A 16,340-nucleotide genomic window follows, 5' to 3' on the forward strand; every position below is an offset into this window, starting at 1 on the left:
TTCCTAGACTAAAAGAGTTGACTAGTTTAGAGCTAAGATGGATCTCACATCTATCATTATCTTAACATTTTTCTTCGCCCACTTTCTCACGGCAGAATATTGCATATTAGTAGGGCATAGATTTGTAGGGAAATCGTCATTATTTGGATGGTCTGACATGTGATATGTCACGTATGCACTCTTTCATTGATATGTGGTCCAAATTGATGGTATTTCAACAAAACAGTACTTGTGTATTCATTCTATTCAAATGAATTTGTTTGGCATAATAACTCTCTTTCAGTTTTCACCATCCTGTTTCGGAAGAAATCCACCACACAATACTAATTTTGTATCTACTTCTAGTTTCAGGCTTTAGCTGTGGAAGAAATCTACGCCACTAGACTCTGCAATTTGCATGGGTGGGTCAAGTATCAATTATCATTGGATAAAGTACAAAAAACTACCTCAACTATTGGTGTCACGACACTTTCATACCTTATCTTTTAAAATTGACAATGTTATACCTCATCTTTAGAATTTGGTCCAATATTATACCTTCCGTTACTTGGCCGTTTACTTTTCAGTTAAATGCTGACGTGGCTTGATTCGAGACCCACTTTCTATTAAAAAATTAATAAAATATTATTAAAAACTAAAAAAGATTTATTTAATATTTTTTAAAATAATAAAGAAAAGTAAAAAAAAATCCCTCTATTCGTCCGTTCCCCCCCCCCTCTCTCTCCCCATCTTCATCTTCTTCCCTTCTTAATCTTCAACCAAAAAAAAATTTTGAATACCCAATCAACCTACCCACCCCCTCCCCCCGGTGCCCGCGCGAAAGAAGGAGAAGGAGAAGGAGAAGGAGAAGGAGGAAGGAGGAGGAAGAAGAAGAAGAAGAGGAAAAAAAGGAGAAGGAAGAAGAAAAAAATTGAAAACCCATCAATCCCCCCCCCCGGCCGCTCGCGCATGCGTGCGTGGGCGGAAGAAGAAGAAGGAGAAGGAGAAGGAGGAAGAAGAAGAAGAGGAAGGAAAAAAAAAAAATCCAACCCAACCCAGTTCGCCCCCTCCATCCAAACCCCCTGCAACCCAGAAAGAAGAAAGAGGAAGAAGAAGAATAAAAAAAACAAAAAAAAAAACTCAACCCAACCCAGTTCGTGTACCTTCTCCACCCCCCCCCCACCCCCAATTCAACCCATAAAGAAGAAGGAGAAGAAAAAGAAAAAAAAAAAAAAATTCCAAAGTGAACCCAGTTCGTTCCCCCCTCCCCCAACCCCCTACAAACCCTAAATCCACCACTCTTATACATTCTCCACATCCTCTTCCACACCCATCATCCACCTTCTCCGCGCACCCATCTTCCCGCCGACGGGGTCTGGGTTTTTTTTATTTTTTTTTATTTTTCTGGGTTGCAAGAAGGAGAAGAGGGGGTGGGGAGGGGGGAAGACAAACTGAGGGTCGGTGCAGGGGAAGACCAATTGGATTTTTTTTTATTTTTTATTTTTATTATTATTTTTTTTGGGTTTGCAGGTGGGGGGGGGGGAGAAGAGAGAGGAGGGGGGAGGGACGAACTATGGGCTATTTTCTTTTTTTTTTTACTTTTTATTATTATTTTAATATTTTAAAAATATTAAATAATTTTTTTAGTTTTTAATATTATTTTAATGATTTTTTAATAGAAAGTGGGTCCCGAATCAAGCCACGTCAGCATTTAACTGAAAAGTAAACGACCAAGTAACGGAAGGTATAACATTGGACCAAATTCTAAAGATGAGGTATAACATTGTCAATTTTAAACGATAAGGTATGAAAGTGTCGTGACACCAATAGTTGAGGTAATTTTTTGTACTTTACCCTTTTAAATATTAAAATAATAAAAAAAGTTAAAAAACAAAACCTTTCGTCCCTTCCTCCCTTCTCTCTCTCCCCATCTTAATCTTTTTCCCTCCTTAATCTTCAATAAAAAAAAAAAAAAAATTTTGAAAACCCATATACCCCCAACCCCCAACCACCCCACCCCTCGAAGAAGAAGAAGAAGAAGGAAGGAGGAGAAGAAGAAAAAGAAGAAGAAAAAAAAAACCCCTGCAACCCAGAAAGAAGAAGGAGGAGGAGGAGGAGGAGGAAGAAGAAGAAGAAGAAAAAAAAAAACCCAGATCTTGTTTGCCAGGCCGATTCCATGGGTGGAGAACCTTGGCGGAATGGGTGTGGATTTAAGGAGTGGGGTGTGTAGATGAGGGAAGAGGATGGGTGCGAGGTTGGGTGTGGATGGTGGGTGCAGGGAAAGACAATTGGTTTTTTTTTCTTTTTTTTTTTCTTTTTTTTGGGTTGCAGTAGATAGGGGGAAGAAGACGAAAGAAGATGAAGATGGGGGAGAAGAGAGAGGCCCCGGGGGGGGGGGGGTGAAGGGACAAAGTTTTGTGTATTTTTTCTTTCTTTCTTTTTCCTGGGTTGCAGCAGGTAGGAAGAATAGGAAAGGAGATGAAGATGGGGGAAAAGAGAGAGGGCGCACACGAGGGGGGGGGGAGGCTTGTAGGAAGAAGAGGAAGGGAGATGAATGTCACATCCCGGCCCGGGGAGGACCACTTCCCGAGCCCGCTCCACCACCGTAGCACGATATTGTCTGCTTTGGGTCCCGACCACGCCCCCACGGTTTTGTTTTTGGGAACTCACACGAAAACTTCCCAATGGGTCACCCATCCTGGGAATGCTCTCGCGCGCTACTCGCTTAACTTCGGAGTTCCTATGGAACCTGAAGCCAGTGAGCTCCCAAAATGCCTCGTGCTAGGTAGGGATGAGAGTATATATTTAAGGATCACTCCCCTGGGTGATGTGGGATGTCACAATCCACCCCGCTCAGGGGCCCGACGTCCTTGTCGACACACCATGGCCAGGGTTAGGCTTTGATACCAAATTGTCACATCTCAGCCCGGGGAGAACCACTTCCCGGGCCCGTTTCACCACCGTAGCACGATATTGTCCGTTTTGGGCCCCGACCACGCCCTCACGGTTTTGTTTTTGGGAATTCACACGAGAACTTCCTGATGGGTCACCCATCCTGGGAATGCTCTCACGCGCTACTCGCTTAACTTCGGAGTTCCCATGGAACCCGAAGCCAATGAGCTCCCAAAAGGCCTCGTGCTAGGTAGGGATGGGAATATACATTTAAGGATCACTCCCCTGGGTGATGTGGGATGTCACAATCCACCCCCCTAGGGGCCCGACATCCTCGTCGGCACACCACAGCAAGGGTTAGGCTCTGATACCAAATTGTCACATCCCGGCCCTGGGTCCACCATAACCTAGACATGCTCCACCACCGTAGCACGATATTGTCCGCTTTGGGCCCCAACCACGCCCTCACGGTTTTGTTTCTGGGAACTCACACGAGAACTTCCCGATTGGTCACCCATCCTGGGAGTGCTCTCGCGCGCTACTCGCTTAACTTCGGAGTTCCCATGGAACCCGAAGCCAGTGAGCTCCCAAAAGGCCTCGTGCTAGGTAGGGATGAGAATATACATTTAAGGATCACTCCCCTGGGTGATGTGGGATGTCACAATGAAGATAGGGGAGAAGCATGTAGGAAGAAGAGGAAAGGAGATGAAGATGGGGGAGAAGAGAGAGGGTGCAGGGGGAAAGGACAAAGTTAAGTTTTGTTTTGTTTTGTTTCGTTTTTTTTTTTTTTTTTCTTTTTTCTGGGTTGCAGCATGTAGGAAGAAGAGGAAGGGAGATGAAGATGGAGGAGAAGAGAGAGGGCGCGGAGGGGAAGTTTTGTTTGGTTTTATTTTATTTTATTTTTTTATAACTTTTCTTTATTAATATTTTTTTTTAGTTTTTAATAATTTTTTAATAGAAAGTGGGTCCCGAATCAAGCCATGTCAGCATTTAACTGAGAAATTAACAGAAAAACTGACGGAGGTATGACATTGGCACAAATTCGTAAGATGAGGTATGACATTGTCATTTTAAAAATATGACGTATGAAAGTGTCGTGAGACCAATAGTTGAGATTGTTTTTTGTACTTTACCCATTATCATTTTTCAAGTGAACCATAAATGGCCAAGCAGTTTTGGAAAAGAATCTTGTGCATAGTTTTGTATCTTAGTTCCAACTTTCAAAAGTTGGAAACTTTGCTATTATTCGTAATCATCCAGTGCAACGCGTGGTGGAAAATGTATCTGGCTTCTCTCCATATCTACTCTATCCTAATCTTTACCTATTCTCATACTAAGATCAAGCCAACGTCGGTAAAATAAAATCCGATAGCTCTTGATCACTGTGGTTAAGGAACTCTCGGCTCGCTCTTTGTCTGAGTTCTAACCTACAAGGAAAAGGAACATAAAGTAAGCCTTATGTATCATGCTTTTCCCCTATCCTTTAAATCTAATTCTGATGCTCTGATATTTCATAGATAAGACCTTGCAGGAGTCAAGACCAAATGGGTTTGCTCTAGAACATATAAAGTTTCCTTTCTAAAAAGAAATCAATAAGAGACAAAATTATCGAAATCTTACATGAGAATTTGATATGCATTCCAGATTCTGATAATATATACTGCAAGAAGTACGAGCTTGAATTCACCCTATGCTAAATTTGTTTAGGAAAACTTATGAAAATGGTTTGAAAAGTTTTAGTTTTAATAAAAAACCATGTTATAAGTTTTCTTTAATGATTAGTACAAGGCTCCAAAAAATGGCCCAACTATAATAAATTATGATTTGTCGATTTTACCCCTAACTTTTTGAGGTTGAGTTCCAGATTTTCATCGTTAATGGAGTTCATCTGACACGCCCTGATCCCAATATTCCCCGAATACCAGGATAGGCAAGTGCTGGCCGACACCCGAGGGTGACGAAAGCCATTTATTGAGTGTAAATGCTGAAAACAAGGGGTAGATAAGGCTTATAAATATAAAAGAATAATGAATATGCATTTAAGGAACGTGTTCAGAGCATTCAACTAACTAGAACACTAAAATAAATAATATAAAATTGAATGAAACAAAGGAGCGGGTCTTACACCGAGAGGACTCGAAAATGCCGATGCGGAAGTGCCTGAACGTTGGGATTGTATGCCTTGATTCTAAGTCCTGAAGGAGGCGCAAAACAAACATGAGTGGACCAAGTTGATATATATATAATAAAGCAGTTATCAACCTTTATGAAAACACATATATATCATGATAAACATAGGTTTTCCGAAATCTAGCATGTCGTGCAATGTCTAAAATCATGACTTGTTTATATAATAATCACTAGTGAATGTCCGATAACCCCTAGGCCCTATGCCGGCTCCCCGTCTCTGACCAAATAGTTAGAGGAAAATACGGTCCAGGCCCCATGTCGGCTCCCCGTCCCTGTGCTAAATAGCCAGAGGAAACACACTTCAGGCCCTATGCCAACACCAAACTGTCGCCCGGGACGGACTGAAATCTATGCCTACGTCCCGTAGCTAAAAGGACCACTAGGTAAGTACAAAACCAATGAACATACATATATTGAAAAGCAACTTCATATAATAAAGTCATCCATCATCGATACTATAAAGAGGTGTTCTAAACATGTTCTAAATATCATATCGTCATCCATAAGATATTCTATAAGAACACGGATTATAGGAAAAATAGTAATAATTCAAACTAGCCTCAGTAAGCATGTTATCTCATAAAACATTTCATAAAACATAGTCATCAAATCATGCTTTTCATAAATGCATTTCTACTATCAAAACATGCATTTTTAGAAGGGGTCCATTCACAGTACTTTGCCACCGAAGAGCCATGCAACTAGCGAAGACGGAAACGCCACAAATAATTGCCCCTAAGCACATAAATGGTACATTTAGTCAAACTCTACTGAAACGACTTATTTTGGGAAAACGGACATCGGAGATGGGTTCAGGACGTCGAAATTAGCCTATGAGAGGCCTTGAACGAAAATCCAAAAAGTCAACCCTAAGAGTCAACATTGACCTTTGACTGGTCAAAGTCAACAGTCGGTCAAAGTCAACGGGTTAGGTCAACCCGGGTCAAAGGTCAACCGGGTTTGGGCTTAAAGGGTTTGGACTTATGTTAGGTTTAGATTTAGGTAGGTTGGGCTTAGGATAATGGGTTATTGGGTTAAGGGTTTAGCTATTTAGGTGGGCTGGGATTTAATGGGTTTAGGATTATGTTTTGGGTTACTCAGGCCTAGGTGGGAGGCCCAAAGGCTGAGGCCTTAGGTTTTAAAAGAAAAGGGTTGAGGGAAAATTGGGTTTAGGGTTTGGGTTTCTAGGTAAAAGGGTTTAGGTTGGTTCCGGGTTGGGCCTAAAAGCCCGTGGGTTTGGGTTCTTAAGGGTTTTGGGATGAGTTCAAAGGGTTAAAGGGTTAGGCTCGGCAAGAAAAGCCCAAAGGCCTGGTGCAGTTGCTACTCGCTGGAGCTAAACGGAAGGGAAGGTCGAAAAGTTGAACAAACTTAAACGTTAATAACTTTGTCAAAAACTCAACCAAATCGAGTGATTTAAAAACGGAAATCATAGTTCTTGAAGAGATGAAGAGAATGGTACCTCGCACAACATCTAACTCGCCGTGTTTTGGCTGGAAAACGCCTCGAAAGTCACTGAGGTCGCCGGAAACTGGGTAAGAATCAAATGGATATAACTTTTGCAATACTCCACGAAATTGGGTGATTCAAAAAGGAAAGTTGTAGAACTCAACGAGACGAAGATATTGATACCTTGGACGCCGACCAACTAAAAATGGTTTGGCCAAAAATTACCTCGAAAGGGGCGGTGCTCGCCAAAAAACTGGAGAAATGTCTCTGAGGTGGTTTCTTCGTGGTTTGACGTCTAAAACGTGTACAAATGTCTAGTCAACAACTAACAATGAGGGAAGGATTAATTCAAAGGTCTAGAACCTTACTCTTATGCCAGGGAATCGATAACCGGTGTCGAACAAAGCGGCTCAGCTGCGGTGATGCAGTTGCAGAGTTGAGAGATTGAAGTGAGAGAGTCTAAAAGGGATGAAGGACATCCCACAGGTGAGGGTGGCATCTAGTGGTCGTCTCCAAAGCACCATCTCGATGCTAGCCATGAAAGAAGGGAGAGAAGAGACTTGCAAGAGGGAGAGAACTGAGAGTTAAAAAATCAGAAAAGAAAGAAAAGGGGAGGGAATCAGGGGAACAAACAAATCAGGGGTGGGCCCCTTGGGCACACCATTTAAGACTCAAAAAACTATTTTTAAAAAGAAAATATCCCCAAACTTAGTGACAATATAAAAACACCCTTTTTGTGCCGTAAATCCCGGGACAGGTTGTTACATCATCGTTGTTTTGCATACCTTCTTATTTTTCTTTGAAACAAAAATATAGATCATCATGCTATTTAATTTTTATTTTGTATTATTTCGTTGAAATGTGATCGCTGTTATTATTTATAGTGTATTCGAGGGACTGTTTTTTAATTTTTCTTCATTAGTAAAGTTCATCGTTTGTTTATCCAGAAAATAAATTTGAGATCTGCATGCTATTTAATAATAACGACGGGTCATTGCTTATGGACTGTAAAAATAAACTGTTTCTGGAATCTAAATCACTGTTTCTGGAATTTAAGTCACTGTTTCTGGATCCAAATGAAATAAACACACTGTTTCTTAAATGTAAGCTAGAAAAGAAATAGTGCAATTCGCTGTATTTGGATTCAAAGAAAAATAAGTACATTGTTTCTTAAATATAATCAACTGATGCATGAAAGAAAAGAAACAGTCAAAGATTAACACATAGACTGTTTCTGGAATTTAAGTCACTATTTCTGGAATCTATGTCACTGTTTCTGGATTTTGGTTCTTTTCTTTCCAGATACAGTGTTTGTTTGTGCATAGACAAAACAAACACTATATCTGATTTTTTTTTTTCCAGAAACAGTGTTATGTTTTGGGTTCTCCAGAAACAGTTTTATGTTTTGGTTTTTTTTTTTTTTTTCCAGACACTTTTTCTCTGGTTTCTGCTATTAAAATTCTTTAAACTTGTTTCGGCGGCTTTGTTCCGATGAATGCTTCCTTTTTCAACTTTGATTTGGTTGTTTTTAAAATGAGGGAATTCGATTTGATAAAAATGAGGGAATTCGATTTGATAGGAAGACAATGAATTATTATGGCGGTTTCGTGCTGGGTTGAGGAAGGGGGACAACAAGAAGAAAACAAGAAGAAAACAAGAAGAAGAAAAAAAAAAAGTAAAACCTGAAGAGAGAACGAACAGCCAAATGAAGAAAGAAAGAAAGAAAGAAAGAACTGACTGACATAATGGCAAATTTGTAAATAAAGGGAAGTTTATTTCTAACAGAATTGGCTGACAGAATGACATTGCTATTAGGGGCAAAGGTGAAAGAAAAAAATCATTTCATTTTGGGTTTTTAGTTCAGCCCATGTGTGTTAAATGTTTATGGGTCTGATATAGATTAGTCTTGTCCTTATGATTAAATATGAAGTCCTTTTGGTTAAATAATAGTATAGGGTGGTTTTTGATTAAATTTAACTTAGCCAAAGCCCTTTTCATTAAAACTCCCAATTAGTTTTGCTTTTGGATTCCAATTACTACAAATTTTCCATGTTCTGAGCGTAAGCAAAAACAGAATGAATCGGGATTGAAGAAACCTAACTATCGTATGGAGAACCTAATAGCATCATTGCTTAGAGTTCCAATGGCTGCACTATGCCGGGTTTTACCTCTTTTCCTTTCTTAATTTCAGAGTTTGTCACCTCAAATAACCGCTTTTAAAAGGAAAAAAATTTATAAACTACAACCATAGGATGTTCATAAATGGTTGAGATTAAGAGGTTAGGTAAGATTAGGAGAAAAGCCAAATCTGCTGGAAAATAGTATCAAAAGAATTTGCAGTTTTTGTGTACGCATTTAAGTTTCCAGGCTGCTACAGAGTTCTGCAATGTATGGAAAGTTCTCACAATTTCAGTTGAAAATATGAAAATATGTCTGCTCTTTCTTCATGTTTCGTTTTTATTTTTATTTTTAAATAAAAGGTAGAATCGAAAGAAAAAATTAGGCAAGAAACATCTTTTATGGATTCTTAGCGATAATTCATTTTATTGAGAGACATCTAAAGTCGTGTCAGTAACATGGTTCAGGGTGCAGCCTGCATCGAGCATTATTTTCAAAAACTAACATGCATCCTTTAGCCGACCCGCTTTGCTATGAACTTGAATAAGTGTATTAAAAGTAACAACATCAGGATTTATTCCACTACTTTCATCTGATTAAAGAGCTTGTTTACTTCATCAATCCTGCTAGCCTTCCCTAGTGCATTAATCAAGGTTCTGTACATAACCACGTCAAGATAACCACCCTGCTTCATTAGCTTATCCAGGACAGAACTTGCCAGATCCGCTCTACCCATCTTCCCCAAGCCTGAATTATCACATTGCGGGCAAACATTTCCTCCCATTTCATTGAGTACACCCCATGCCTCATTGAAGTAGCCCTTCGTGACGAACTAACTCATCATGGAATTATAAGTATAACTCACGGGGTTTTCACCAAGGTCACTGAAAATCTCAAACAATTTGCATGCTATGCTCAGCTTTCCCTTGGCCAAGAATAAGGACAAAAATGTATTAACCATGTCCATATCAAAAGTGCTTTCCCCTGTCGCTTGAACTCTTTGCCACCTGGACAATGAAAACAGCTGCGAGGAGTGGTTGGTGGACTTAAGTTGATTAGCCAATTGATCCATATGTGCAGATGATGAGCACTGATCAGTATCGGTGGACAAATTCTTATTATTTTCCTTAACCCTCGCAGCCTCTGAATCTAGGCCTGCATCCATAGTTGATTCAGCAGACTTTATTAAACTCATAATCTTGCTCAAGTCGCCTTTACTTGGGAACAATGATGTAGAATCCTTGCTATTTCTCTGTGGATTTTTCAGCGAAGCCTCCATATCAACCTTCCATTTAAGAACACTTGCCACTAGGTTACCATCTCTAATGTGCTTCATGAGCTTGTCCGTCCAATCCCACCGACCTTTATACAGCCCAATCAAAAGTGACGAAATAGTAACTAAATTAACAGTAAAGCCTCTCCTTTCCATTTCTTCCACCAATCCTAGTGCTTCCTCAAGCAAACCCTCCTTACAAAGTTGCAAAACCACAATGCTATATGTTACACCATCCACAAACTGACCCTTCTACTTTAAGTCACAAAATAGTGTGTATGCAACCTCAGCCCTTCCATTCCTGAACAAACCAACAACGAGAATATTATACATCCATGTCGGGGCTCTCACCCCATTCTGAACCATATTCTCAAATAACTGACAGCCATCATTAACCTTCCTGGCCTTGAATAGCCCATCTAGTAGAGAATTATAAACAATGGTATCAGGGATATATCCATTGAGCTGCATTTCACTAAAAATCTTAGTGGCATCGTCTATTCGATAACATTTACAACACCCCTGAACAAGAATTCCATAGGTAATTGCGTCCAGCTCGTGGCCGGAGCCCTTCAATTCCTCTCATACAGTAAGTGCATCATTCAACTTCCCCACCAAGCAGAGCACATGAATGAGGCTATTATATGTGGACAAATCTGGCCGGACGCAATCCAAGTTAGAGTCTTTCATCTCTCTGAACAGGAATGCATGAATGAATGCAAATATTATACCCCCCAAGTATCAAAAACTTGCTTAAACTCAACCCTCATGTCAGATTTTCTAAGAGTAACCAGTAACTCATTGCAGGCAATCGAATTCGCACCTGGGAAGAATCCACTCCCTCCAGAAGCTTAAGCAAAATGGCCATGGCCAAACCCGCCTGGTTTTTCCTAAACAGAGCAACAAGAACCGAGTTATACATATCGGTGTTCAACCCAGCACCAACATCTTCCATAAAATCCAAAATTTCAAGCGCATAATCGAACTTACTGGACCGGATAAACGCGTCGAGCAGGGCTTTGAAGGTCTGGGAATCGACCACGACGCCGTGAGTGAAGCAATTGAGGGACCTCGTGGAGGAATCCAGAGCGGGAGGCGGTGCGGAGGATGTGGGAGTAGGTGCGCACCGAGTGTTTGATGTTATGCGTGAGAGAGCACCATTTGAAGAAGTCGAGTTGTTTGGAGGGGTGGAGGGACTGGGCGCGGAGGGGCTCGTAGAGCGGGAGAGTGTGGGGGTCCGGGAGGTTGCGGGTGCCGGAGTTTGAGAGGGTCTTGGTGATGGCGGCCACCAGGAGTATGTCTCCCAGCTGGGAAGCGCCGTGGTGGCGGTGGTCTTTGACCAGGAAAGGCCTTCCATGGCGCATTGCATTTCCAAAAACATACAGATTAACTGAGATAAGATGCAGAAACTAGATTACTGTTTGAGAGGTTTTACGTGGAGTTGGGCTTGCACTTGGTTGGACACTCCTTTTCCTGTTGTTAGCCAGGCCCGGATTGTTGTTTGGGCCTCTCCTCCCACATCACGTAATATAATCCAAGAGATGTTTGCTTACGCACCTTTTTCATTTATTTCGTTGTTAGTTATTTATTTATTTTTTTGAAAAACGAGGCTAAAAGCAAGAGTCCAAGCAAACCTACTCAATATTAAATCTAGATCGGGACATTCCAAGTCGATCTTTACAGATGAAACTAACTGAACTAGAAGGAGGAGTATCAAAATAAAAATTACCTAAATCTAAATCAAGACTATAAGTTGCTAAACTATCTGCAACAAAGTTCTTTTCTTTGTAGATATGTCAAAGTTTGCATTGCCAAGGTCTTGAACGCAATTCTCGATAGGCCAAAATAAGGGGACCAAAAGGATGATTATTGCCAGCAACTGCAACACAAATTGAACTATAACTGTAGAGTCTGATTCCACCAGTACTTTAGGAATCCAAAATTTTCATGCCAATTGTAAGCCCAAGTAAAGACCTCATAGTTCAACAGTGAGAATCTCGCATGTGCCCAAATTGGCGCAAAACCTAGAAATACATTTACCATCAAAATCTCTTAAAACACCACATGCTCCAATAGAATTATTATTTCCCTTCTTGCAACCGTCAACATTAAGCTTAACCCAACCCAAACAAGGAACATCCCAATGGAGAAAATATTCAATCTTATGCGGTTTATCAATCTTGTGAGTATTAGCCTTTAACCTGCTCCAATAGAATTATTATTTTTTGTTAGTTAACACGTGAATAAGAATGATACTCATTCTTTGTAAGTAAAGCTGACTCCAACGGTGAGGAACGGTACGAAGATGAGTTAGGACCACATGTCAAGGGTTCTTATCCATATCTTAATAACAAAACAATTCAATGGAGCTAAACTACACTAGTGAAATGCTTCAATGGTACGTAAAGGGTTGATTGTGTGCTGAGCTGTAAACTCATATGTCTTAGTAGGTTTGGTTCCTCCAATAAACATCTAAATTTAATTAGTACATACGTGTAGTTAGTTGATGATTGCAAATTGCACGATATGGAGTTTACTTCAATGGAATGTATATGGAATGGATATGTTACATATGGGTACCAAAACTATTATGGTTAGATATTAGATTGATTAGGTAGCACTAATTATCCCTTCTTTCTCTTCCCTATTTCCGACTTTCTCTATTCTAAACAAGTAAACTTTCATTCTTACTTTTAAACCTTATTGGGTGGTTGCATTAACTTTGTACTCGATAAGAGTTCGGATCATTAGATTTAACTATGAAAAACACAAAAACGATATATCTTTATTTGGTGTAACTACTAGAGCTAGATGCAAGGAAACTTTCATGTTCGGTTTTGAAAGGGGGAGATCCTATAGGATCCTATCCAATTTTTTCTTTTGCTACCGATTCATTCTTGAAACTGTTGCTAACACACTAGCGACAGTTTTTGTGGACAATCGGCTGCAAAGTACTGATCGTATCCTTTTCTGTTCATTTATTCATTTGGAGTGGTTGATTACAAGTGTTTAAATATGTACGATAATAGATTTTGCATGAAAAAAAAATATATTTTCAAGAATATGAGTTCGATAGTTTGTTGTTATGGTAAGAGAACTAAAACAAAAATAAGCAAAAAACAAAAACTAAAAAGCGAAAAAGAGGGGTTTGGTACGAAGCGAGTGTTTCGTTCCCATGACTATTGCTAACATTCTAGCGACAGTTCTGGTGGACAATCGGTAGCTAAGTACTGATCGTACCCTTTTCTGTCTCATTTATTTAATTGGAATCGTTGATTACAAGTGTTTAAATATGTACGATAATAGATTTTGCATGAAAAAATATATTTTGAATAATATGAGTTCGATAGTCTGTTGTTACGGTAAGAGAACTAAAACGAATATAAGCAAAAAACAAAAAATATAAAGCTAAAAAGAATAAATTGAAAAGAGGGGTTCGGTACGAATTTAGCGATTCTTTCTTGAAACTGTTGCTAACATTCTAGCGACAGTTTTGGTGGACAATCGGTAGCTAAGTACTGATCGTACCCTTTTCTGTTTCATTTATTTATTTGGAATCATTGATTACAAGTGTTTAAATATGTACGATAATAGATTTTGCATGAAAAAATATATTTTGAAGAATATGAGTTCGATAGTTTGTTGTTATGGTAAGAGAACTAAAACAAACATAAGTAAAAAACAAAAACTAAAAAGCTAAAAAGAAAAAAATCGAAAAGAGGAGTTCGGTACGAAGCTAGCGATTCATGCTTAAAACTGTTGCTAACAGGCAAGCGACAGTTCTGGTGGACAATCGATAGGTAGGTACTGATCATATCCTTTTCTGTTTCGTTTATTTATTTGGAATCGTTGATTACAAGTGTTTAAATATGTACAATGATAGATTTTGTATGAAACAATATATTTTGAAGAATATGAGTTCGATAGTCTGTTGTTATGGTAAGAGAACTAAAACAAATATAAGCAAAAAACAAAAACTAAAAAGCTAAAAAGAAAAAATCGAAAAGAGGGGTTCCGTACGAAGGTAGCGATTCAATCTTGACACCGTTGCTAACACTCTAGCGACAGTTCTGGTGGACAATCGGCAAGTAGGTACTGATCATATCCTTCTCTGTTTCGTTTATTTATTTGGAATCGTTGATTACAAGTGTTTAAATATGTACGATAATAGATTTTGCGTGAAAAAATATATTTTGAAGAATATGAGTTCTATAGTTTGTTGTTAGAGTAAGAGAACTAAAAAAAACATAAGCAAAAAACAAAAACTAAAAAGCTAAAAAGAAAAAATCGAAAAGAGGGGTTCGGTACCAAGCTAGCGATTCATTCTTGAAACTGTTGCCAACACGCTAGCGACAGTTCTGGTCCACAATCAGTAGTTAGGTACTGATCGTATTCTTTTCTGTTTCATTTATTTATTTGGAATCGTTGATTACAAGTGTTTAAATATGTACGATGATAGATTTTGTATGAAAAAATATATTTTGAAAAATATGAGTTCGATAGTCTGTTGTTATGGTAAGAGAACCAAAACAAATATAAGCAAAAAACAAAAACTAAAAAGCTAAAAACAATAAATTGAAAAGAGGGGTTCGGTACGAAGCTAGCGATTCAATACGGAAACAGTTGCTAACACGCTAGCAACAGTTGTGCTGGACAATCGGTAGTTAGGTACTGATCGTGTCCTTTTCTGTTTCATTTATTTATTTGGAATCGTTGATTACAAGTGTTTAAATATGTACGATGATAGATTTTGTATGAAAAAATATATTTTGAAGAATATGAGTTCGATAGTTTGTTGTCATGGTAAGAGAACTAAAACAAACATAAGCAAAAAACAAAAACTAAAAAGCGAAAAAGAGGGGTTCGGTACGAAGCGAGTGATTTGTTCCCGTAACTGTTGCTAACATTCTAGCGACAGTTCTGGTGGACAATCGGTAGCTAAGTTATGATCGTACCTTTTTCTGTTTCATTTATTTATTTGGAATCGTTGATTACAAGTGTTTAAATATGTACGATAATAGATTTTGCATGAAAAAATATATTTTGAAGAATATGAGTTTGATAGTTTATTGTTATGGTAAAAGAACTAAAACAAACATAAGCAAAAAACAAAAACTAAAAAGCCAAAAAGAAAAAATCGAAAAGAGGGGTTCGGTACGAAGCTAGCGATTCATTCTTGACACCGTTGCTAACACTCTAGGGACAGTTCTGGAGGACAATCGGTAGTTAGGTACTGATCGTATCCCTTTCTGTTTCATTCATTTATTTGGAATCGTTGATTACAAGTGTTTAAATATGTACGACGATAGATTTTGTATGAAAAAATATATTTTGAAGAATATGAGTTCGATAGTTTGTTGTTATGGTAAGAGAACCAAAACAAATATAAGCAAAAAACAAAAACTAAAAAGCTAAAAATAAAAAAATGAAAAGAGGGGTTCGGTACGAACCTAGCGATTCTTTCGCGAAACTGTTGCTAACATTCTAGCGACGGTTATGGTGGACAATCGGCAGCTAAGTACTGATCGTACCCTTGTCTATTTCATTCATTGATTTGGAATCGTTGATTACAAGTGTTTCAATATGTACGATAATAGATTTTGCATGAAAAAATATATTTTGAAGAATATGAGTTCGATAGTTTATTGTTATGGTAAAAGAACTAAAACAAACATAAGCAAAAAACAAAATCTAAAAAGCTAAAAAAAATAAATCGAAAAGAGGGGTTCGGTACGAAGCTAGCGATTCAATCTTGACACCGTTGCTAACTCTAGCGACAGTTCTGGTGGACAATCGGTAGTTAGGTACTGATCGTATCCCTTTCTGGTTCATTTATTTATTTGGAATCGTTGATTACAAGTGTTTAAATATGTACGATGATAGATTTTGTATGAAAAAATATATTTTGAAGAATATGAGTTCGATAGTTTATTGTTATGGTAAAAGAACTAAACAAACATAAGCAAAAAACAAAAACTAAAAAGCTACAAAAAAAAAAATCGAAAAGAGGGGTTCGGTACGAAGGTAGCGATTCAATCTTGACACCGTTGCTAACACTCTAGCGACAGTTCTGGTGGAAAATCGGTAGTTGGGTACTGATCGTATCCCTTTCTCTTTCATTTATTTATTTGGAATCGTTGCTTACAAGTGTTTAAATATGTACGATAATAGATTTTCCATGAAAAAATATATTTTGAAGAATATGAGTTCTATAGTTTGTTGTTATAGTAAGAGAACTAAAACAAACATAAGCAAAAAACAAAAACTAAAAAGTTAAAAAGAAAAAATCGAAAAGAGGGGTTCCGTACGAAGCTAGCGATTCAATCTTGACACCGTTGCTAACACTTTAGCGACAGTTCTGGTGGACAATCGGTAAGTAGGTACTGATCATATCCTTTTCTGTTTCGTTTATTTATTTGGAATCGTTGATTACAAGTGTTTA

The 16,340-nt window shown here is 38.5% G+C and overlaps 1 pseudogene; it reads right to left on the minus strand.

Moving 5' to 3' along the window:
• Positions 1 to 9,050: 9,050 nt before the first annotated feature.
• LOC137719757 (pentatricopeptide repeat-containing protein At4g01570-like) lies at positions 9,051 to 11,242 on the minus strand (annotated as a pseudogene).
• Positions 11,243 to 16,340: the final 5,098 nt, after the last annotated feature.

Source organism: Pyrus communis, chromosome 16 (genome assembly GCF_963583255.1).
Source record: "Pyrus communis chromosome 16, drPyrComm1.1, whole genome shotgun sequence".
NCBI classification, from domain to species: Eukaryota; Viridiplantae; Streptophyta; class Magnoliopsida; order Rosales; family Rosaceae; genus Pyrus; species Pyrus communis.